At 45.1% G+C, this 26165-nt stretch overlaps 1 protein-coding gene across 2 annotated transcripts in view; it reads right to left on the bottom strand.

The window, feature by feature from the left end:
- The window catches only part of SFXN5 (sideroflexin 5), a 1158373-nt gene that overhangs the window by 990451 nt on the left and 141757 nt on the right, over positions 1–26165 (bottom strand). The gene's annotated exons all lie outside the window — the stretch shown is intronic.

The following is a 26165-nucleotide window of genomic DNA, read 5'->3' as shown; positions in this document are numbered from 1 at the left end:
TTTGTGGGGATTGGCAATTATTTTTCCTTATTGGAGTTTAACCAAAAACAAGAGAAAAACACAAAAGGAGCAGAAAGAGCAAAACAGCAAAAAATGACAAAGGGTTAAAAATGAATCTGCAAGAGTGCGATAAAGGGGTAGAGAGTACCTAGTGGTGGGTGAAGCAGCCATAAGGTGGAATCAAGACTACACAGCCTTGGTATTCAGCAGTTGACGTTCAACAGCGCCGCGGTTGTGGGCTTCTGAGCACAACTTTGGGCCCCGGGTCGTATTATTTTACAAATTAAGCATTGACAAGGAGAGTGAGCTAAGGGACTGGATTTGAGCAGATGAGACACCAGCGGGTTGTGTCTTTGATTAGCCACGGTATCACTTGGATTCCCAGACACCCAGTTGAGACCCTGCCTTATTGCAAAGGGTAAACAAACTCATAACTAACAAACTCAAAACACCACATTTATCACATTGATGGGTTCTTAAACATCCAGCAACCCTTGCCACCGGCGGTTAACTTCCAGCCTCTCCAGGCATTGGGCATGTACATACTGTAAGTGCTGCGATGCCAAACTGGGAGAGCCTGTGCGCTATAAAAATGAGAATAACATAACACGACTTGGGAGCAAAGCTTTCTCTCCCCTTCCTCCGAGGGCAGCTCCCGTCTCTGATCCTCTCCGACATTCTGGGCACGCATCGGTGCCTGCGCAGGGGGTCTATTATCGGTGTAAACAGGAGCCCCCCTCCTCCCCCAGGTCGCCCTGGTGATGGGCACCGGTGGCAGCATTGGCACGGAGAGCGCGTCCGCACAGAGCTGACTCCCGGCGCAGGAATCCGGGAACTGCAGATGAATGAGTGTGTGTTCTGCAGCCTTTGTCGACTTCTGGAAAACAGTAACTATAACAACGCCGGCCCCAGAAGATCGAGTTTATTCATTAACATCAAAAAGAAAAAAAAACATATGCATGCACAACACCAGCGTCAAGAACTCCACTCTCAGGTCCATTAAAGGAAGCGTCAGAGAGCTGGAACTAGGCGAGAGTTGGTTATTTTGGACAGTAAAGCCCGCTGAGATGTAATGAGTGCACTGGGAGAAATATCCGCAATAATGTGACCTTCAGAGTTTGGGGATTTAAAAGTAGTTGCCTTGGGGGCCTATTTTCACAACATTTTGTGCACCTGAAAGCAACTTGGATGATGAAGTTGTGTCATCTGTACCGGAAATAGCCCTGTGCTGATTATGGCGACGAGGCTGGCAAATACTCCAGGTGGCTGGATTGTGCAAAGTCAGAAATGTAAGTCGTGGGGCTCGAAAATGACGTTAAATTATCAAACGACTCGATCTTTTCCTGATCATGTACCATCCCTCTCGGTTTAACACCACAATGCATTCTGGTAGTTGTAGTCCTTGTTTACTTTAACTTAGCCATTGGCCCACCACACCTGTAAACAATGCTTTGTATATAAGGAAAGCGCAGGCCTGAGACCCATCCCTACAGAAGACGTACTGGTACTGGTGACCTTCATTACAGGTGTGTATTAAAGTTATCACCACTTCGGTCAAAGGTTTCTTCAACCTACCCATGGCGTTTATGAGCACAAACTCGAGAACTGAGTCTGACAAAGATCTACTTGACCTGTTATGTTATGTTATGTTATGTTATTTTTTATTTGTTAAGCGCACATACGCCCGAGGGCTTCTTGGCGCTGGAGAGAGTCAAACATAACAGTATATAAAAGACACAAGTCGCTACTTACAGTAAACCTGAGAAAAAAGAAGATTTTTAAATGTCTTCCTAAAGGTAAGGAGGTCCCTGCTGTGTCGCAAAGTCAGGGGGAGTGAATTCCACAGCGAGGCAGCTAAAAATTGAAAACTGCTGCCTCCCTGCCGTTTCCTTTTAAAACGGGGGACCTCAAGTAGGTCTTTGTGGGCAGATCTCAGGCTGCGTGAAGGTTGATATCTACGCAGCAGTTGTCTAAGAAACATGGGACCCTTGCCCTCCAAAGCCTTAAACACAATGCAACCCACCTTAAACATTACTCTCTGCTCCACAGGCAGCCAGTGCAAGGTCTGCAGTCCATGTCTAATCGATTCCCACTTCGGGACTTTACAGATAAGTCTCGCTGCTTGATTTTGCAAATATTGCAATCTTTTCAACTGGCCAACAGGAGCCCCCAAATAGAGGCCATTTGAAAAGTCAATGTGGGAAAGGACGAGAGCATTGACTGTTTGAATTAAAGCCAAACCTGTGAGGAGATGTGCTATTTTCTTAATCTTCCTCAGTTGGAAAAACCCCGTAGAGACCACTGTTCCAACTTGGGTTTCCAAGGAGAGATCCTGACTGAGAGTCACTCCCAAACTTTTAGTTGTACGGGATTTTTTAGGAGGCGAGCCCATGTCCGATGGCCAAAAACAAGGGTTCCAACTGACCTCACTCTTCCCAGGTAGAATGAGCTCCGTTTTTCCCGGGTTTAGCTTAAGGTGGTTTAAGGACATCCACCTTTGAATAAAAGACATGGTTGCTCGAAAGTCCTCAGCCGCGTTGTCTGAGTTTAAAACAAAGACCAACTGCAGATCGTCGGCGTAGTTGTAAACCTCAACATTAAACTGTTGTAAGGAAAACAAAAGAGGCCGCATATACTAATTAAATAATAAGGGGGACAAAGAGGATCCTTGGGGAACCCCACAGAAGGAAATATTTTTAGGAGCTGTAAAAGAACCCAGGCGAACCGACTGAGTGCGTTCTGAAATAAAGGACCTGATCCAGGCCAGAGCCGAATCTCGAAGTCCAGCCTGTTCGACACGATTGACCAAGATGGTATAGTCAACCGTGTTGAACGCGGCGGACAGATCTAATAGCACCAAGGCCTGGTGCAGGTCCCCGTCAGCATTAGACCTCAAGGTGTTCTGAACGGCCAATATCACTGCCTCGGTGGAATGACCAGGCCGGAAACCTGCCTGGTTAGATTGTAAATAACCAGAGGTTTCCACAAAGCTTGATAGACAATTGGTCACATGGGCCTCCAATATTTTGGATAGGTAAGGCAGTAACGATATTGGTCTATAATTTGAGAGGTCTGAAGAGTCAATGCCAGGTTTCTTTTTCAAAGGGATCAGCAAAGCCTGTTTGAAACTATCCGGAACAATCCCTGACTTCAGGGAGTTATTAAGCAGAGGAAGCAGGCTATTAGGGATTGCCCGACCAATCTCCCTCATTATATGAGGAGGACAAGCATCCTGAGGAGATCCAGATTTAACTCTGGTAAGCAAGTCTGGAAGGATCTGGTCTGTAATTAAAGGGAAAGAATGCAAAGTAAAAGGATTAAAAAAGGTGTCATCTATCGGCATGCAGACTGGAAGCCTGGATAGGGTATCCTTGATCAATACTATTTTGTCATAAAAATAATCATTCAAGGAATTGCAGAGACATTGTGAAGGGACAACTGGGGGAGAAGTCCTTTCATCATTGCACAGCTCAGTCACAATCCTGAATATTTCTTTCGACTTATTAGTCGCATTGAGTATTTTAGAAGAGAAATAATCAGTCTTGTGAGTGTGCAGTGTCTTTTGGTAGGCTTTACGAATTAGACAGTACGCAATCTTTGCTTGTGGGCAGTAATTAGTACGCCAAATCCTCTCATGTTGCCTCACTACAAGTTTTAGTTTCCTCAACTCCGGTGTGTACCACTTATGTGCGGCCGCACCGCGAGAGTTATCGAAGCGGGTGAGGGGAACAGATGCATTGATGGCCGAGTTAAGCCATTCTTGAAGCCTACAATCGGCGATTTCCACTTCCAGGCTCTGTTCTGGCAAGGTAGATTTTAACAAGTTTAAAAAAGTTGAAATGTCCAAAGAGGACCATTTCCGGGTCAAACTGGTAGCCTTCAATTTAAATTGAGGAGCTTTCGCAACACAAAAAGAGAAACTAATAATAAAATGATCAGACCAACTGCATGGTTTAATATCAATAAAATCAATAGGTAAGTTCAATGACCAAATTTGATCGAGACTATGACCCTTTTGATGAGTTTGAGTGTCTATATGTTGTATTAAGTTCAGGTCACTCAAAAGATCCTTCATTTCAGCTGCTTGGGGGTCTAATAGTATATCATCAAACCAGAGATTAAGATCCCCGATCAAAAGTAGTTTAGAATTATTAGTAGTCAGCATGGCCAGTTGCTCAGCAAAAGTAGCAGGAAACATAGCCATATTTTGGGGCGGGCGGTATAGCAAAACCACCACAAGAGTCCCATTAGCAGTGTCCAGTTTAACAACAATATTCTCCACATTAGGTAAATCCAAGGAGGAGAGTTGTCTCAATTGATATTTCCTATTGGCAATAATGGCCACCCCGCCCCCAATTTTACCTGCCGGTCGTGACACAGACATGATGTAATACTCGGCAGGCAAGGCAGCCAAGATGTCCGGTAAGGAATCCGGAGTAAGCCATGTCTCAGACAACAAAAGTAAATCCGGTTTAATATCAGATAGCAGCAGAAAGATATCCATCTGATGTTTGGGCATCGAACGAGTGTTTAAATAAACACATTTAAAATTGCAAATGGTGCCAGCCGCACTTTCCAACACCGCATAATTAGAGACAAGGTCCACGGCTGTATTAATGGAATTAGTAATGCCTAAACGAAATGTCCGTTTCACCGTATTAAGGGGTACGGGGGGGCATGTGGTGATAGTGGGTCGTAACGCTAGTAAGTCAGCGGAAGTGTACACTACTGGACCAGCAGGGTCCTCAGCCCCTAGCCCCGGACGCTCGCGGACGGCGCGCCTCCGTCGCGCCCGCTGCGCTCCCTCCAACACATTACGTTTTATGTGAGGGAGCCTCGAGCGACTGGACCGCTGCCACAGGTCCCTGCGCTCTCGGACTCCTCCCAATATGGCGCCCGTTCCCACCACCGGACCGGCACTAGGAGCCGCGGTAAATGAGCCGCCCTCCACACAATCGGCAGAAGCCGCGATGGAACGAGGCAGAGGGGCCGCAGTTCAGGTGAGAGTGCGAGTGGCGCTATTATTCAGCCGCCCTACGCACATACAAGTTTAAAAACACTCGCGCGTGCAAGTGGCAGTAATAATCACCGCTTTGCACAGAGTGACAAGATAATGGTTAAAAACACAATATGGCCCAATAATAAAAATACAGGTTTAAGATAAGCGCAATTGTAGAGCAGTTTTAGTCAGGTCTGCCGCTATGCAGTCTCTCAGCAAATGGCGCCGGGCAGCTACCACCAACCCGGAATCCACGAATGAAAAGAGACTCCCAATCGTTTTATGGGAGGGAGCCTCGAGCGACTGGACCGCTGCCACAGGTCCCTGCGCTCTCGGACTCCTCCCAATATGGCGCCCGTTCCCACCACCGGACCGGCACTAGGAGCCGCGGTAAATGAGCCGCCCTCCACACAATCGGCAGAAGCCGCGATGGAACGAGGCAGAGGGGCCGCAGTTCAGGTGAGAGTGCGAGTGGCGCTATTATTCAGCCGCCCTACGCACATACAAGTTTAAAAACACTCACGCGTGCAAGTGGCAGTAATAATCACCGCTTTGCACAGAGTGACAAGATAATGGTTAAAAACACAATATGGCCCAATAATAAAAATACAGGTTTAAGATAAGCGCAATTGTAGAGCAGTTTTAGTCAGGTCTGCCGCTATGCAGTCTCTCAGCAAATGGCGCCGGGCAGCTACCACCAACCCGGAATCCACCTGTTACGAACATCTGCAGTCAAAATGGTTCTTGCCAGCTGGAAGGGGACGAAAAAGACATCTTTTAAAAGCTGGATAAACTGGATCATCCATCTCAGAAGGGCAGACAGCATAGCACTGCAACACTCTCCATGGAACCCTTCAGCCAGCGGAATGTGGAACTCTTTGGACACGTATCTAGACTCTTACGAACCTCCATGAACAAGTGACTACCATTGATTCATATCCTGTGCCTTTACTGATGGACCACTTGAATAATCACATTTAAGTTTAATTACCATTCTTATATGTACTAGGCTGCTGCTGTATGTTAGGCCTGCCAGTACCCTCACTTCTTTCATTTGAAATGGGGAGTGCCTGCACTTCTCAGGTCTACTCAATGCTTTTAATGGGAGGGTTCCGGCACTTCTCAGTAGCAAACAGGAACTCTGTGATAGTGAGTATCTGCACTTCTATATTTAATTTAAAACATTTTGACATAATTGGGGCTTTAGTGGAGCGACCTCTCACAGGGCGTTACAGCATGAATTGCTATCCCAGCAAGACACGCCCACTTATGCAACGTCACTACTGCTGGTTTCATGCCCTCGTTAGCAATCCCAATGGTGTGCAGCCATATTTAGAAACTCCTGATTCTGATGGACAGAATGCTGTCCAATGTCAAACACTCACCCCAGTACAGAGCTCTGGGCCTAAATCCATCGTGTATTTGCTCCCCATGCCATTCCAGTTTGAACAAAGTCATATGCAAATAAGTGTTGACCCAGCTCCCCAGGACTGAAAACAAGCATTCTGGGACCGGTTTCGGGATTTCACCCTTCATCAGCCAGGCTAGCTTGAATCCACTGGCATGGAGAGCACGGGACCCACTTCTCGGCATACAAATGCTGATATCTAAAATACTACAGCTGTCAATCAATCACAGCATTTATATAGCGCACTACTCACCCGGAGGGTCTCAAGGCGCTGACACTGGACAAAGTGCTTTACTCGAACAGTGTGGGGTTTTAGCTTTGTGCCAATGAAAAAGTCCAGATCTTTAAGCTAAAACCGTTTGATGTAGCCAATAAGCTGAAATTCGAGTCTAACCCAACACAGTTGAAGCAGAGATCTTGACGCTAGACGCTTTCGAATGCTATTGGCTGCCAGACGTTGGTCTGTGGATCCTGGCTGTTGTCCAGCCCTAGACACCCTGGCGAAAATCCTGTATTCATAAGGGACAGGAAAGTAAACCCTAACTCAAATCCCAGGTCAAAAATGTGGCCCAAAAGAATTATTTTCAACTGAGGGTTATAAAAAATTCTGCCACCTCTAAATGACTCCGGTGTGACCCTGGTAATACTAGCCTTGAGTTACGCTAGCAAAGATTACACTAGCTTTATAATTATTGGAGCTAGTGACATCAGAATCTACAGACCGCAGCAATGCAGGCAGCTCTGGATCTTGGGAAGTCTCTCTGGCCTGGCCCAGCTCCACTGGCTTACTCCAAAAGGGTGACTACTTTTCACGGCCCTATACAGGTGCACAAGGCAGTATCTGCATACAACCCTCACTCCTGAAGGAACTACCTTAGATCAACTCATGATGTGTCCCCGTGGGACAACCATAGGAGGAAATAGTGTCAATATGGTGAGCATCCATATGGTTGTAACTACGTGAGTGAGTGGAAACATTTACAAGACACAATGAGTTTCTAAACTCACACCTGTTTTGGGAAGGCGTACAATGAAGGAGTGTGAAAATGTGTCCCCTACATTTGTAGGCAGTCTAGGAGAGTTTTCCAAGTGAAACATAGTTCTATGTGAGCAACATGTAGATAAAACTGTGCAAAAACATATACCCTTAGCCCCTCACCTGCAGGTGGTTCACACTGCCCCTCCTCCCCCGATAGCTACAATAAGCATGCACAGGATTAGGGCTCTGGAGGCTGCAAATGACACTATAACATGCTTATAGTTCTTCTTTGAGTATGCACCGGGACTGCAAATCAAGAGAAGCCTGGACATCTCTGCAGATCAAGAGAAGTCTGGACATCTCTGCAGATCAAGAGAAGTCTGGATGGGGCGTGGCTAAGTGCCCGATGCGGATGGCAGCACAGCGGTAGCGGCTCCGTTCCTACCGGAGATTACCGGCGGTTCGCATCACCCTAGCGACCTATGGAGACCTGCTCCCGTCGGCGGAACTGACCAGGAGTCACCCGAGCCGGATTTTACTCCTCAAATGAGCCGACATTGTCCATAAGTGCCTGCTTTACCTCCGGTCGCGGCTCCTCTCGGCCGCGACCGCCATTTTGGTTTTTTTCCGGCATTTCTCTCGGATGTGCGTTTTACCGCACATACTACCACCGGCTCCCCTGGATTATCTTTGATGTCGTTCTTCTTCATGTATTGATGGCAACCTCCTTCAATCATCACAGGTGACTTTTTTTCCAATATCTGGCATTCATTTATAGCGTTTTCTTTGACTTTATTGCTCTCCTCAGGCTTGGCGGCCATTTTGTTCTTCTGCAGGCAGTTTTACCTTGACATACTGTGGATGCTGATTTTTCCTTGCAATTTCCTGCATATTTTTGTTATCCCTCTTGGTTTTTTTTTTTTTTGGTTCTCCTCCCGCTTTAACCCTCAATTGGCTCTGCTCCCAACTTTGAGTCCTTACCTTTTTACCTCAACTATATATTGCGCTATCCTAAACGCCTCACCCATCTGCATTTTAATGGCGCAGCGTCTCGACAAGCCCTCTAAGCTCAATTACGTTAAAAACTCGAAATTGTTCTCAGCGCTCGCTCAACTAGAAGCCTCCACAGACCCTCCTACTGCTACTACAACAGCTGTAATGGAGACTCCTTTTCAGGTTGCAACCAAAACCAACCCCAAAAGATTGAAGAAGGATCCACCCTCCCCCTCGAAATCTTCCTCGACTATTTCCATCGAACTACTCCTTGAAGAAATACGAGCCCTGCGCCCTTACATGGAAGAGACAAATGCAAAGTTGCAAACGCTCACAGACAACTGGTCTAACATGGACGTCAGGGTCTCCACCGTGGAAAAGGATGTTTCATCTCTTCGGGAAACGGCTACCAAGGTGGTTCACATGGATCTTCAGATCTCCTCTCTTCAAAAGCAGGTCGAGGACCTTGAAAACAGAAATAGGCGCAATAACCTGCGTCTTTACGGCCTGAAGGAGGGTAGCGAGGGGAATGATCCTATTGCCTTCTTGAAGTCCTTTCTTCCCAAGCTATTGCATTTACCCGAAGACACCTCACTCAACATTCAGCGTGCTCACAGGCTTGGCCGACTTCCCTCCTCTATCTCTGCCTCAACTAAGCCTAGAGGGGTGATAATGTATTTCCTTGAGTACACAGACTTGCTGAAGGTCCTCTTAGCAGCCAAGGCCTCACCACGTATTACTTGGTCAGGTTCTACCTTATTTTTTGCTCAAGATTATGCTAAGTCCACGGCTGCTCGTCGTAAAGCCTTTCTTGACATGAGAGCAGATCTTCGTTCAATTGGAGCCAGATATGGACTTTTCCACCCTTGTCTTTTTAAAGTCACCTATAACAATAAGACTACAACTTTTGAAGATCCTGTTCGACTCCGAAGTTTCCTGAACTCTTGTGGTTCTACTGGCATGGAATTCGCCAGTTCTTCTTCTTCGTTTCCACCATGACTTTTATTGTTGTTTTTACTGATTATTCCATGTCATTTTGTTCATTGTTCACTCATGTTTACTTAGTTTCAAACTGTTAGACTCTCTGGCGAGTCTACATTTCTCTTCTTTGTTATCTGTTATCGTTGTATTCATTCCTTTTTCTTTTGTCGACAGGATATTTGATAGTGTTTTCGCTATCTATCGTCCTCTAACCCTGTACTCTCCTTTTTCCACAGATCTTATCTAGCGTTCCGTCCTGTCCTCTCCGGTTGGACTTCTCGCTGCCCTGTGTACCCGCCCTTCGTTGGTTGGTCTTACCTCCCTCCCGTTACATCCGTATTGTCCCCCTTTTGTCCCGACTTTTGATCGTCTTCCCTCTTCGACATCCTCTGTAAGTACCTCCCCTCCCCTTTTATTTTACCATGTTACCATTTATCGCATTTGTTCTCTTTTTTATACCCTTCCTGACTTTTTCATTTATTCTGGTGTCAGTTTCGTCTAGATTGTTTTTTATTTTTTTCTCACTTCTCTTTCTTCCTCTTCTCATCGTTCTTTGGTTTCATATAGTCAGTCCTTTCTTTTTCCTGTATTTTCATTGCACTCTATTTTGCCTCTCCTTTTATTTTACAGCGCATCTTTCATCTTGTCATTGCCCTATTACATTTTTTCTACGATTCTTCATGTTTCTCCATTCCGATGACTCCACTTCATCCTGGTTTACACCTGTTTTTCTATCACAGCTCACTCATTCTCCTACATCTTTCTTTTTCTCCATCAAGATTCTCGATATCGTTCTCCTTGGTGTCTTTTCTCTCCTGCTCTCCTATGTTTCTTCTTATTTCTTATATCACTCTTCTCTATCATTCCTTTCCTTTCCTTCAACCATTCTTTACGTTGCTGTAGTCCTATTCTCATTTGCGCCTTTGCTTCTTTTCATCACTTCCTACTTTCCCTTTCTTTGCTTCCTTTCTTCTTTTTTTTCTCCATTTTTCCTGATTATGAGGCTTTATTTTTGTCCCTTATTTTTATTATGTTCTTCCACATTAATTTTCCTTGATGTCAATACGTATGGTTTCCTGGAACGTTAAAGGTTTGCATTCCCCCATTAAGAGGCAGAAGATCCTTGCCCATCTAGCTAAATTGAATGTAGATATTGCCTTTCGGCAAGAAACCCATTTATCTGACATTGAAGCTGCTAAGCTTAAAAGAGGTTGGGTGGGGACTGTTTTTTCTGCTCCTGGTGATGGTAAAAGAAATGGTGTTGCTTTGTTACTTCGCAAGTCTTTTTCTCATTCAGTTTTACAGTCCGAATTTGACCCTGAAGGCAGGTGGTTATATGTTTAGCTTTCCTCAAAAGGTATCCCTTTTTCCCTGCTTAATGTTTATGCTCCCACTGGTGGGAATCCTATCTTTTGGAGTGCGTTTGCTTCCCGTATCACTGAATGCATTGATGATAATTTCATTTTGGCAGGCGACTGCAATATGCCTTTGGACCCCTTCCTGGATAGACACTCCAAATCTCCTTTTGTCCCTAATAAGTCTCACAAGCTTTTCACGCACGCCATCTCTCAACACAAGCTTGTTGATGCTTGGCGATTATGCAATCCGACCTGTAAGGAATTTACTTTTTACTCCCCGGTGCACCACTCCCAATCACGTATCGACTATATCTTCCTGTCTCACCACATGTCCCAATCCCTCACTCAGGCTGACATTGGCCCCATAATGTTTTCGGATCATGCCCCAGTTTTAATTAATATTGATATTTTGCCCAAATCCAGTGGACCTAAGAGGTGGCGCTTCAACAACACTCTTCTCCTCGACCCCAAATTCACTGCCTCCTTTACCGATTTTACTACTGAATTTTTTGTTCTCAATGACACTCCCTCCCTAGCCGAACACACCATCTGGGATGCTTACAAAGCTGCGGCCAGAGACTTCATCATCAGACATGTTGCCGCAAAACGTAAAGCTTCTCGTAAACGCACTAGTGATCTTTTATCTCAGATCAAGATCCTAGAACATGCCTTCTACACCTCCCACACTCAGGAAAGTTTGACAGCTCTTGTTGATGCCAAAATGAAATACAACAAGCAATCCACTGAAGATGCCTCACTCTACTTACTAAAATTCAGTTCGAAATGTTATGGTGGGAAAAATAGGGCGGGGAAAGTTCTTGCTAATTATTTGAAAGTTAAGCAAAACAAATTGAATATTGAGTCTGTTTTTGATGTTAATTCTGTCCTGCAACATAAAGATGTTGATATATTGGAAGAATTTTCTCATTTCTACTCTACACTCTACTCTTCTGGAACTCAACCCTCTGCTCACTCTCTCTCCACCTTCTTTGCAAGCATTCAACCTCCTCCCAATTTTCCTATTGACCTATCTACCCTTGAAACCCCCATTACTGTTCGCGAATTACATACCGCACTCCACTCACTTAAAAAAGACAAAGCTCCAGGCCCAGATGGGTTTACAGTCGAATTTTACCAACATTTTGCAACCCTTTTGTTACCCAAATTACATTGTCTCCTCGATTCCTTTAAAGCAAGTGGTGCATCCTCGGGCACTTTTTCAGACGCTTACATTTGCATTATACCCAAGAAGGGGAAGGACACTCAACATTGTAAAAATTACAGACCAATATCACTTGTTAACATCGACTACAAATTATATGCCAAATCTTTAGCCATCAGACTAGATCCTTTTCTTCCAGAGCTCCTTGGCCCGAACAATCTGGATTTGTCAAAGGTCGCTTCATTACCGATAACACCAGACTCCTCTTCAATGTCCTTTCCAAGTCCTCCCGTTTTAGTGACTCCCTAGCTGCAATCGCCTTAGACGCTGAGAAAGCGTTCGATAGAGTGGAATGGTCTTTCCTTTTCTCTGCACTAAAATGGTTTGGCCCTAATTTTATTTCCCTCATCTCCTTCCTTTACATGAACCCTAGAGCAGCAGTTTGCGCCAATGGCTTGATATCCTCCTTTTTTAGTCTTGGCAGAGGTGTTCGCCAGGGATGCCCTCTTTCACCCTTCCTCTTTAACTTGGCCCTAGCACCTTTCCTATCTAAACTACGTCAAAATCCAAACATCCATGGTTTTCAATTTTCCCATTCGCAGGTTAAACTAGCTGCTTATGCAGATGACATTTTACTCTTCATTTCCAATCCCTCTGATTCCATTCCCGCTTCCCTTGCCGAAGTCAACGTTTACTCTCAACTCTCTGGATACAAATTGAATAACGACAAATGCGAAATTCTCCCCCTCACCAAATTCACCTTCAAATCTGATTTTGAGGCATCCGACTTCAAGTGGAGCCCGGCCCATATAAAATATCTTGGTTTGCATATAACCTCTTCCATCTCGGATACTATCTCACTTTGCCTTAGCCAATGTACCCAAAAATGATCAGACCTTACTTCCAGATGGCACCCCCTCTACCTCTCCTGGTGGCGTTGTCTCGACACCATCAAGATGATGCTATCCCCAATCGTTCTTTATACCATTTCCAATATTCCTGTTCCCATTCCTGACAAATTCTTTACTAAACTCAACACTATCCTCTCCTCCTTTTTGTGGTCTGGTAAGAAACCGCGTATGTCTTTACTACGACTGCGTCTCCCCAAGTCAGAAGGCAGGGTTAATTTCCCAAACTTCCCTGCCTATCACAAGGCTTTCCTCTTGAAACAAGCCTCCCTCCGGCTCAAAGACCCTACTGAGCCTCTCCCCCTTTGGGCTGAACTTGAGCGTCTATCTCTTTCTCCTTTCTCTTTTGCAGAATTTCTCTCCTTCTCCCGCAAACCTCAATTCATTTCTTCTCCGATTCACAAATATACTGCAAAACTTCTCTTAGCATCTGCTCCAGTTCCCCCCTCCTCTGTTACTGATTTCCTCAACACCACTATTTGGTATAATTATAGCATTCTCATTAACCAGAAGCCATTTTACTGGAAAACTTGGAGGCAACGAGGCTTGATCTGGGTTTCCCAACTCTTCACTGGATCTGTTTGCAAGTCTTTTTCTCTCCTTAGCCGAGCTTTCTCTCTCCCTTCCTCTTTTGATCGCAAATTCTTCTTACTCAAGACAGCAGTTATGTCCGTATATGATTCCCTTTCTCACTCCTCTCTTCCAGTTGTTTCTCTTAACCCAACTACATCACTCCATTCCCTACTCCGCTCAGGCCCCTCCGCTTCCTCCATCTATCATTCCTTTCGCAAACCTCCATTACCCCGGCCGAAATCCACGGTGGAAGAGCAATGGGAATCTGACTTTGATACGTCTTGGCCTACTTCCCTTTGGGATAAACTTTGGACCACGCTCCGCAAATCCTCTAGAGCTGCTTCTCTCACACAAACACTTTTCTTCATTTATAATCGACTCCTCTACACACCTTTTCTTCTTCACAAGAGGTTCCCCTTGGTCCCGGATCTTTGCTGGTCCTGTTCCACCCCCAACGCCACGCTCTTTCATATGCTTTTTCTCTGTCCTCTTACACACATCTTTTGGACTCAAGTGTGGAACCAAATCAATACTATATTTCAAACTTCTATCCCTTTCTCTCTTACTGATATCTTCCTTGGCTCACTTTCCTCTTCTTGGGCTGCTGTTGATTCAAATGTTCAAATCATAGACTTGCTAATAGCTGTTGCATTCCAACAGATCACTGTTAATTGGAAAAATTCAAATGACATTACTTTTAAAGCTTGGTGGTTTAATGTATGCTATAATCATAGACTTGATACTGCAATTGTCTATCCACTTAATCTTGCCCCGAAAAGACACGCCCTTTGGCTTCCCATTACCCTTTACCTTGATGTTTGTGCCAAACGCTCCTCTCATTTACCTCCTTTTCAGCAAGAGGTTTCGAAACCTCCTTAAATTACCTTTCGTTCCTTTATTCTCTTCAGAACTTATTTTTCCTCACATAATATTTATTGTCTTACCCCCATTTACATAGCCTCATACATCTTATATCTCCAGCCTCACTTACTTTTTTTTTTTTCCTCCCTTGCAATTTTTTACTTTCTGATATTTATTGTTGTAACCTAATTTACCTTGCTTTCTTGATGATCATATGTCTAATTTCTTTTTTTGTAATGACACCTTTGTTATTCTAATAAACTTTTACTTGAACTTAAAAAAAGAGAAGTCTGGATATCTGTGAAGATCAAGAGAAGTCTGGACATCTCTGCAGATCGAGAGAAGTCTGGACATCTGTGAAGATCAAGAGAAGTCTGGACATCTCTGTAGATCGAGAGAAGTCTGGACATCTCTGCAGATCAAGAGAATTACGGACATCTCTACAGATCAAGAGAAGCACGGACATCTCTGCAGATCAAGAGAAGGGTGCACATCTCTGCAGATCAAGAGCAGCATGGTCATCTCTGCAGATCAAGAGAAGCCTGGACATCTCTGCAGATCAAGAGAAGTCTGGACATCTGTGAAGATCAAGAGAAGTCTGGACATCTCTGTAGATCAAGAGAAGTCTGGACATCTCTGCAGATCAAGAGAAACGCGGACATCTCTGCAGATCAAGAGTAGCGCGGACATCTCTGCAGATCAAGAGAAGCCTGGACATCTCTGCAGATCAAGAGAAGTCTGGACATCTCTGCAGATCAAGAGAAGTCTGGACATCTCTGCATATCAAGAGAAGGGTGGACATCTACGCAGATCAAGAGAAGCATGGACATCTATGCAGATCATGAAAAGCCTGGACATCTCTGCAGATCAAGAGAAGGGTGGACATCTCTGCAGTTCAAGAGAAGCCTGGACATCTCTGAAGTTCAAGAAAAGTCTGGACATCTCTGCAGATCAAGAGAAGCATGGACATCTCTGCAGATCATGAAAAGCCTGGACATCTCTGCAGATCATGAAAAGCCTGGACATCTCTGCAGATCAAGAGAAGGGTGGACATCTCTGCAGTTCAAGAGAAGTCTGAACATCTCTGAAGTTCAAGAGAGGTCTGGACATCTCTGCAGATCAAGAGAAGCGTGGACATCTCTGCAGATCGAGAGAAGTTTGGACATCTCTGCAGATCGAGAGAAGTCTGGACATCTCTGCAGATCAAGAGAAGTCTGGACATCTCTGCAGATCAAGAGAATCCCGGACATCTCTACAGATCAAGAGAAGCGCGGACATCTCTGCAGATCAAGAGTAGTGCGGACATCTCTGCAGATCAAGAGAAGCCTGGACATCTCTGCAGATCAAGAGTAGCGCGGACATCTCTGCAGATCAAGAGAAGCCTAGACATCTCTGAAGTTCAAGAGAAGTCTGGACATCTCTGCAGATCAAGAGAAGCATGGACATCTCTGCAGATCATGAAAAGCCTGGACATCTCTGCAGATCAAGAGAAGGGTGGACATCTCTGCAGTTCAAGAGAAGTCTGAACATCTCTGAAGTTCAAGAGAGGTCTGGACATCTCTGCAGATCAAGAGAAGCGTGGACATCTCTGCAGAGCAAGAGAAGTCTGGACATCTCTGCAGATCAAAAGAAGCCTGGACATCTCTGCAGATCAAGAGAAGCGTGGACATATCTGCAGATCATGAGAAGTCTGGACATCTCTGCAGATCAAGAGAAGTCTGGACATCTCTGCAGATCAAGAGAAGCATGGACATCTCTGCAGATCAAGAGAAGTCTGGACATCTCTGCAGATCAAGACAGGTCTGGACATCTCTGCAGATCAAGAGAAGCATGGACATCTCTGCAGATCAAGAGAAGTCTGGACATCTCTGCAGTTAAAGAGAAGTCTGGACATCTCTGCAGTTAAAGAGAAGTCTGGACATCTCTGCAGTTTAAGAGAAGTCTGGACATCTCTGCAGATCATGAGAAGTCTGGACATCTCTGCAGATCAAGAGAAGTCTGGACATCTCTGCAGATCAAGAGAAGCATGGACATCTCTGCAGATCATGAAAAGCCTGGACATCTCTGCAGATCAAGAGAAGGGTGGACATCTCTGCAGTTCAAGAGAAGTCTGAACATCTCTGAAGTTCAAGAGAGGTCTGGACATCTCTGCAGATCAAGAGAAGCGTGGACATCTCTGCAGAGCAAGAGGAGTCTGGACATCTCTGCAGATCAAGAGAAGCGTGGACATATCTGCAGATCATGAGAAGTCTGCACATCTCTGCAGATCAAGAGAAGTCTGGACATCTCTGCAGATCAAGAGAAGCATGGACATCTCTGCAGATCAAGAGAAGTCTGGACATCTCTGCAGATCAAGACAGGTCTGGACATCTCTGCAGATCAAGAGAAGCATGGACATCTCTGCAGATCAAGAGAAGTCTGGACATCTCTGCAGATCAAATGAAGTCTGGACATCTTTGCAGATCAAGAGAAGGGTGGACATCTCTACAGATCAAGAGAAGTCTGGACAATCTCTGAAGATCAAGAGAAGTCTGCACATCTCTGCAGATCAAGAGAAGCCTGGATATCTCTGCAGATCAAGAGAGGTGTGGACATCTCTGCAGATCCAGAGAAGCCTGGACATCTCTGCAGAGCAAGAGAAGTCTAGACATCTCTGCGGATTGAGAGAAGTCTGGACATCGCTGCAGATCGAGAGAAGGGTGGACATCTCTGCAGATCGAGAGAAGTTTGGAGATCTCTGCAGATCGAGAGAAGTCTGGACATCTCTGCAGATCAAGAGAAGTCTGGACATCTCTGCAGATCAAGAGAATCCCGGACATCTCTACAGATCAAGAGAAGCGCGGACATCTCTGCAGATCAAGAGAAGGGTGGACATCTCTGCAGATCACGAGAAGGGTGGACATTTCTGCAGATCAAGAGAAGGGTGGACATCTCTGCGGATCAAGAGAAGCATGGACATCTCTGCAGATCAAGAGAAGCGCGGACATCTCTGCAGATCAAGAGAAGCGCGGACATCTCTGCGGATCAAGAGAAGCCTGGACATCTCTGCAGATCAAGAGAAGTCTGGACATCTCTGCGGATCAAGAGAAGCCTGGACATCTCTGCAGATCAAGAGAAGTCTGGACATCTCTGCAGATCAAGAGAAGTCTGGACATCTCTGCAGATCAAGAGAAGCGCGGACATCTCTGCAGATCAAGAGTAGCGCGGACATCTCTGCAGATCAATAGAAGTCTGGACATCTCTGCAGATCAAGAGAAGTCTGGACATCTCTGCCGATCAAGAGAAGGGTGGACATCTACGCAGATCAAGAGAAGTCTGGACATCTTCGCAGATCAAGAGAAGCCTGGACATCTATGCAGATCAAGAGGAGTCTGGACATCTCTGTAGATCAAGAGAAGCCTGGACATCTCTGCAGATCAAGAGAAGTATGGACATCTCTGCAGTTCAACAGAAGTCTGGATATCTCTGCAGATCATATGTGTAAGAGTGCTTTGGCGCTGCTTGCAGGCTCCAGCAACTTCCTCTTGGGCAACTCTTTGCAACAGCCTGTCGCAACTGTCTTCATAATGTGCTGTCGGGCGCGTAATGTTCACTAGACAAGACAAGAAGAAGAGTAAGGACAGAGCAGATCAGTCACTTAGGACTGCAGGGAAGTGGATCCAGCTCTTCCCAGATTAGGGATTTTATAGATCATTTGATCCTATCCCTAAGCAGGGCGTGTAGCAGCAGAACTGAGCCACTGAAGTGTTTGCAAACACCTCCAACAAAGACGTGAACTTAATTCTACAAAGCAGAATGGTTAGCCACCACGGTAACTACAAACACACCTACACATGGGTGGTACTTAAATGAAGTGTGCATAGTAGGAGCCATCTTGTCCCAGTCCAGCCTCCCACAGCCCCCCAAACTCCCTCCTTTAAATTACTGGGGCAGTATCTGGGCTATCCTTATGTTGAGTGATCTGGTTGGGGTGTCCCCTTAATCAATTACTACTCACCCAATACCAGCTTGTAACACAAAATGTAGACACTGCAAGGGAAATGGAACTTTACATTTCTATTAAACTATTTAAGATCTAAACTGAGGAAGTCTTACATAAAGGAATCCAGTAAACAGAATCTATATAAGGAGACAGCTATGTGCATGCATGTTATAATATGCACCCTAGGTAAAGCAAGTTCTAACTGAATTGGTTGTTGGAACACAAGAAAACAAAGGAAGTACAGAAAAGGGCAAGTCGAACAGGCTTCTTGAAGGAATCAATAAACGTACACAAATCGCGCAGTGGCGTGAAGAAACCACAGCTAAGTCTGACTTTGAAGAGTGAGCGCTGAAGGCAGGTCTAAGCATTCATGCACCAACCAATGGTGCTCAACTATTCAACTGGGAGGACAGAAAAAGAACTACAAGCTGTGAGGTGGAGTTGGGTGGATAAGTCCGCTCTGCCTGCTTTTAGGACTTTTGAAATTTGATTTAGGGTATTTGTGTTTACTTTAACTATTTGTATAAGCAGGAAACATAACCCATGTGGGCTATAAGCACTAACAAAAGGCGATATGTACACAAGGTAGGTATCGCCAACAAGAATCCTTGGTTTACTTGGGAGGGATCTTAAGGTTAGAGGACAGTAGTTTTACTTGAATGCTGTAAAGAGTTTATGAGTCTTTATGTAAGGGCAGAGCGCTCTTCTTGTGGGTGCCGCGGTGGAGAGCACTTGGGTTCGAAACTAAAACCTCGGTTTCTTGTATTTGGGAATTTCAGGGCGAAGAAGAGATTTACTTTTGGAATATCTCACTCACTCAACAGGTAATATTTTGTCATTAAGGTACCCGAGTTGAGAAAAGTTAATCACCTTGTAGGTTATCACAAGATTGTTTGAAAGTGTTCCATGTATCCAGAGGGAGGCAATGGAGAGATACTAGTAGGGGATGATTTCTTGAGAGTTTTTGCCATGAAATATGAGGGTGAACGGGATGTATGACATTACAACGCATGCTTTTACCACGCATGCCTTTACAACGCTGTTTTTACAACGCATGCCTTTACAACGCATAGTGCTTTGGGGCGCTGGATAGTGAATAGTTTAATTTACTATTCCAACTCCAGTCCCCGTGGATAGTAGGGAAGGTGTTGGATAGTAAATTAAACCTATTCCCTATCCTAGAGCGCCCCCCAGCGCAATGCGTTGTAATGGTTTGCGCTGTAAAAGTTGCGTCGTAAAGGCACTGCGTGGTAAAAGTTGCGTTGTAAAGGATGTTTCCCGGGTGAACTGCATGTCAAGTTGCGTCTACCTGGAGTGGCGGTAGAGTTCCGCACAGGGGCTGCCTTCAATGAATGAGATGATAAGGGACTGAACTGCAGGGAGAACATCTCCAGGTAAGATCATTCAACCTTCCCCAATGGTTGAAGCTGCTACAAGGTAGACTCTTTTAGTTTGTTCCGCAGCCTCCAATGACGTAAACTGAGGATCGAAAGAGATGGACAAATATTTGACAGTGGTGGCAAATAGACAATATATTGTGTTATACGGAGGGCTAAAATATCCAGCTGTGAATATCAATAGGAGATTCCTTCAAGTTTATTATAACAATTCTGCTTTTGATGTGGTCAGTTTCAGAAAGTGCAATTATAGTTGCTGCTCAATGGTGTTTAAGGCGTGCAGCCTTGATTCATGCTCCGTCCGTGCACGTCTGCTGAATAAGAAAATGGAGCCTCGTCAGGTCCCAAACAAGATGCACAGCCATGTGTATAAATGAGGCCAACATTTCATCCAGTTTTTCCCAGTTTTACCTTTTTCTTTTTACTCAAAAGTTCTCCGTATTTTAATCCAATATTTATAGATCTTGATGATGGGTTTTCTTTAACATCTTGCATTTTAGTTACCCCTGAGGAAGGTAATGATCCCGAAATGCATTGGGTAGATTTTAAAGCAGCTGTGACATAAGGAATTATGAACCTCCTTGGGCTGCTGAGATGAAGCTTGTCCTGGTATCGTGGGAACATGATGATAAAAAGTGGACGTAATATAGAAAACATGTCTGGATTAAAATAAGGAGAACTTTTGAATAAAATGAAAAGATTAAAACTGTGAAAAACTGGTTGAGATTTTTGAGTAATTGATACAAGTGGCTGTGCACTTTGAGGACATGACGAGGCCCCATTTATTTCTGATTAATTTTGGGAAAGTGCAAGGCACCCATCTCTGCATCAGGGGAGCAAGGTTTTCAGTTTAGACATGTCATCAAGAGATGTCACACTCAAGTAGACGGAGGGTATAGCCAGTGCATTAGAGGACAGTAGCAAATAGACTCACACCTTCTTTACCAGCCATCCCAAGTTGAAGATGAATACAGATGCTGACAACTTAGGTTGGAAAAGTGAACTGAATGTTTGAATTAATGTTAGCAACAGAGAAGTACTCTGGGCCATTGTTTTGTTTGCAAATTGTGCCACTACATAGAGACTGTGTCAGATTACTTCTGCCCTGCCACTGGGTACCGCTACTAGAAGACCTTCTGTGATCCTACATCCAAGATGAACCCTGGTTTCAAACATGTGCTATTCTTCAGGGGTCAGTCACAGCCTTTACAGTTCCTCTTGAAAATCAGGTCCACTCCAGATTCCATCCTAGAGTTTACTTTCAGCTCCTAATGCATTATGGTACTTTTATGCCTTTCCCGCATCTGAGAGATGGAGGGGAGCTTTTTGGTGAATCTTATTATACTTTGAATTCTGCGTCACCACTTCTGGCATGCCCATGTCCTCCTCTGCATGAATTCCTGCAATGTTCTGAATCAAAAGCCAATCCAGGTTCCACTCCGGAGTTTCGTTCTGGCCACTTGTTGCTGCCTGGAAGCTCCATGCACTCCATCAGGCAGAGAGCTTGAGGAGGAACTTTAACTGCTCTCACCTGCACTGTGCATCTCACCCCTAGCTCCCCCTAGCTCACTCCTAGCTCACACCTATCTCACCCTTAGCTCACTCCTCACTCCTTGCTCACTACTAGCTCACTCCTTGCTCACTCCTAGCTCAGTCCTAGCTCACTCCTAGCTCACCCCTAGCTCACCCCGAGCTCACTTCTTGCTCACCCCTAGCTCACTCCTTGCTCACTCCTAGCTCAGTCCTAGCTCACTTTTTGCTCACTCCTAGCTCATTCCGAGCTCACTTCTTGCTCACCCCTAGCTCACTTCTTGCTCACTCCTAGCTCACCCCTAGCTCACTTCTTGCTCACTCCTAGCTCACTCCTTGCTCACTCCTAGCTCACTCCTAGCTCACTCCTTGCTCACCCCTAGCTCACTCCTAGCTCACTCCTAGCTCACTCCTAGCCCACTCCTAGCTCACTCTTGGCTCACCCCGAGCTCACTCCGAGCTCACCCCTAGCTCACCCCTAGCTCACTCCTGTTCTGTGTTCAAATCATCCTGTGAGGTTGTGAGCTGGGAGGAGCCTGGCTTCTGCGTTCAAAGTTTGTGATTTACTGGCCCTTGCTGAGAGCTCCTGCTTTCTGCTCTAATTGCCTGCACTGGTGAATCTTTGAAAACATGAGATGAATCATGTTTGCAGCTACTGTTTCCACAGTGTGATGATTTCCGGTGGCTGCCTTGTGCAACATTGTGCTTTATCTGTTACTTCCCCGCTTCAGTTTCACTTTGTTTCTGCCTTTCCTTTCTACCCTGATGTCCTCAATTTCTGGGGGTTCTCTGTTGTGACCCTGACCACATATTCACAGGGTTGGGAGAGGTTCCTTTTGCTTCCTTGAGTCTTTTACCTGGTTAACCTTGTTGTGAATTCCTGTGTTGATTCCGTGTACCAGCTGCAGGACATTACCTGTTCCTGTGCCTGTTGGGTACATTCGCGAGTTCCTTGTTATGAATCCTAGTTCCAGTTTCAAATACCGAAGCCAAACCGAAGTTCCTCTATATCCAATAATTGCTTAAAGGACAATGCTGTCATATTAATTCACTGTGCCCCACATTGTTAGCATAGACAATTCAATGTTAGCATAGACAATTCAATGTTAGCATAGACAATTCAATGTTTGGATATACAGCCATAAGTATTACCCTATTAAATTATAACAATACAAACTATCTTGAATCAAATGCATTCAATCCTATATACAGGCATGTATCTGAACTGCTCAGACAGACGTTGTGCAACAAAGCGCTCCATCGCATGTAGGGCTGCAATCATGCTCAGGATTTCTCCTTTGAAGGCCAACAACAGTGGACATTTAAAAACACAACGCGCGGTTCGATGGACTCCGGCAATTAACTACTCCACCTTCATCAGGATTGTGTCGTTTTGTGGAGTTAGGGGCAACTATCACCCTTTTTCCTCACTTACTGTTCGTTATTGATTATAGTTTCCATGAACCAACAGGGCATCACGTGTCCAGGTGCCTGCTGGGATCCCCGAAGTCCTGTCCTTGATTTCTGAAGCCCTGATCATAAATCCTCGTCTTGGTTTGCTTCCAGTCTCTTTGTCACCTGTATTGTTCCCTGTGTTAGTGTAGTATTAGTCTTCAGTCTCTGTCTCCAGCTCTTTGTCCGTCATGTATTCTTGTTATTCTTTCCACGCTGGTTTTCCGTTCCATTCTGTATTCGGTCCACTGTCTGTTGGAGTCCTGTATTTGTTTACAGTGGGCCCTCTGGCTTGGTCTCCGTTCAGATGAGGTAAGGGTACAGCTGTTGCTGCAGCAGGTACTTTGGAGTCTTACCCGTCTTAGTGTTGTTGTCAGTCTCGGTCCACCCTGCACTGAGTACAACGGTCTCTATCAAGGCAGGCCTGAACTCTGACCTTGCCCAATGAGACTGTTCTTAACCTCTTCCGTGCGCTGGACGGCCCCCAGCTGTCTGACGTCACGGTGGGCTTGTGTGTCGGACGGCTGGGGGCCGTCCGATTTGAGCAGGCGTAGAATTCCCCCGCACAGCGGCGAGATATGCGCCGCATCGAAGCGGTTTCAATCAATCAATCAATCATACCATTTGTATAGCGCACTACTCACCCGGGAGGGTCTCAAGGCGCTTGGGGGAGGGGGTATGCTACTGCTCGGACAGCCAGGTCTTGAGTTGTTAGAGACATCTGCTGTTATTCAGTCAAAGGGCTTTCCCTAAGATACTCAGAGATCCCTTGTCATATACCAGTACATCCCATACAATGTTCAAGCCCTGGTACCCTGCACACTTGCATGCCTTCTGTTTCTCTCCTCGTCTCCGCTTCCAGCCTCCCCTCGTCCTCCGTAGTCCTGTGACCACAGTTGTTCTTTTGTGTAGCCTGGAGTTTACCTTGCTCTGTCTCCTTACGCAGTGTTACCTCTGGAATCATCCATCCCTGTTCTCACTCCTTGACACACGACCCATATTCATCAGTCGTTTGATAACATTTGATACGATGGTGATGGTAACTTAGAGCTTTCATGGAATAATGAAGAAAAGATGGAAAAGCGCCAGTCAAAAACTTATTTCTGAAGGGCTACTCAATCAAACCCATATATTTAAAAAACTGTGAGTAGGCTTATTTATTTAATTTAAAACTTAAATTAAATATACTCAACTTTTGCATCACTACTCTTTAACTTCTTTTTTAAAGTTGCATGCAGTGCTCCTGCACGAGAATAGCATTAGGGTGTTTTACAGTTGAACAGAAACACAATACATTATTACACAATAACTGATAAACAGACGTCTTATGTACATACAGGCAGGCCACAAAACTGAGAGCATACTGCTCACAAACGTTTTATGACCTGCTCCTAAGTTTGAAGTGTGACTTCTGTACTAATAGATTGCATCACAAAATTCCTAATCAGTGGGGGGGTGATCACAACATTCCCTTACTAATTAAACTTCACTAGCCAGGTTGCTCTATGCGAACCCCTGTGATTGGCTGTAAATGCAGGTATGGAGGTAACTGATTTTACTGGTTATTGTTTCGTGGTTGTAGGATGTGGTCAAAGATATTTTTTAGGTCAAGACTAGCACAGCGCGCATGCGCTGGTCTAGGAAAACAGCCTCTTGGAATCACTCTGGACTTTCCTCGTGCGTGTTTTTTTTTCTGCATTATTTCAATTGGTCTTTGCATGCGTTTTTCTAAAAAGACAGCACGCAATTGGGCAAAGGCGGCTGCATGTCCCACCTTTCCCAGTAAATGTATCCGCCCACAGCCTACAGCTTGCGGTTACGAGCAGGGGCGCCATCTGTTCGAGATCATGTCAGCATCTGTTTTTAATTAGCACGTTCGCCGCACTGACATGCTCACTCGCCACTCTTCTCTCTCGTGCCATTCTTTTTAACCAACCCTTCCTTCACATGCACACGCAATGCCCTGTTTGCAATGAGAAACTTGTGCATTCACTGTCATGCTAGGCCCATTGCTATTGACCTGTAGAAGAAGGAAGGCAATCTTAACTTTAAGGCAAGCGCCCTATTAATCTTATATTTGAACTCACAACCGCAGGTTTGAACCCCAGCGCGTCTACTCAGCCTTTCATCCTACTAGAAGCCGACAAACTAATTAACATTCATTTGGTTGACAACAAACATCTGTTACTCTGCACCAAGATGCAGCATACTCCAGCCCCACCTTCACTTGCACACTGGGATAACTCACTTTCGCCTTCTTTCAATTCGGCTCCTGATTTTCTCTACTGTGCTCGCTTTCTGATTTGGTACTGACATTGCATAATGCAATATTTACTTTAAAGCAAGCACGCTTTCTGATTTGGTACTAATTTGGTACGGGCATCATATAATAGGAGCCAGCAGAGGCAGCGCGCACGCTGCCATCTGTTTTGGGTCAGGTTTCATTTCCAGACCTTGCCGCTTTCATTAGAAGGCGTGTCCCCTCCACCCCTCCTCCACAAGAGTGCGCTTTCATTTTCTCTAAAACACAAAGGAACAGAAATTAAATCAATTACGGTGACATCTTACTTTTCAGCGAATCGTCAGCACCGTCTAATGAGGGGGCGTTGGCCAACTAGCCTACTTGGAAGGCAACAAGCAGCTGCTACAGTAGTTAAAGCTCCTTAAAGGCCACTCATGTTTTGGGGAGGAAGGGAACGATCCTCTTGGGGTTTCGTAAATAGCTACATTGTGATGCTTAACCATTTGTTGACCGGATGATCATGCTTCTGGTTAAACAAAACAGAAGAATGTTAGCAATCAGCATTTTACCCTAACTGTTGTGGAGAAAAAACAAACATCTACAGCAGGAAGGCACAGCGTAACTCTACAGAGTGCATCTTTTTGCTCCCCCACCTCAGAAATCTGCAAGCACTTCTCCTTTCATTCCTTTTTATTTTTTGCATTATGTAGCCCGAATGAAGGTATCAAAGCACTTTACATAAGTACTAGTTATCCTATGCAGATGACACTCAAATCATGATTACCATCACTGAGAATGTTGAAGCTTGAGCAGCAAATTTTAAAAGCTGCATGCAGGCGGTGGCTGCATGGATGGTAGAGAATTGTTTAAGACTCAATGGAGACAAAACTGAGATTTTAATTTTCGGAGACAATCAGGAGATTTGGTCCAGGGCCTGGTGGCCAGATACGCTTGGATCTTGCCTGCGTCCTGGCCTCAGTGCTAAAAATCTAGGCATCATAGTTGATACCTCCCTCTCCTTGGGCCCCCAAATAAATAGAACAGTCTCCACTTGCTTTGGAACGATAAGAACACTCAGAAAAATGTGTCCATTTCTCTCTTCTCCGCGTGGAAAAAGACAGTGGTGGCCCTTGTGTTGTCCAGATTGGACTGCTGCAGTGCGCTTTATGTATGGATAAATAAGGGCCTCCTACATCGACTCCAACTTGTGCAGAATGCTGCTGCAAGGCTGGTGATGGGCCTTCCTAAATTCCACTCTGTTGCGGCAACCATTATGAGCCTTCATTGGCTTCCTTTGGGTCGGAGAATTGTGTTTAAAGCCTTGTGTTTGGTGCACAAGG

The sequence above is a fragment of the Lissotriton helveticus genome, chromosome 2_1, assembly GCF_964261635.1.
Source record: "Lissotriton helveticus chromosome 2_1, aLisHel1.1, whole genome shotgun sequence".
NCBI classification, from domain to species: Eukaryota; Metazoa; Chordata; class Amphibia; order Caudata; family Salamandridae; genus Lissotriton; species Lissotriton helveticus.
The sequence above is the reverse complement of the archived record's forward strand: the minus strand, read 5'-3'. Positions and strand labels throughout refer to the sequence as shown.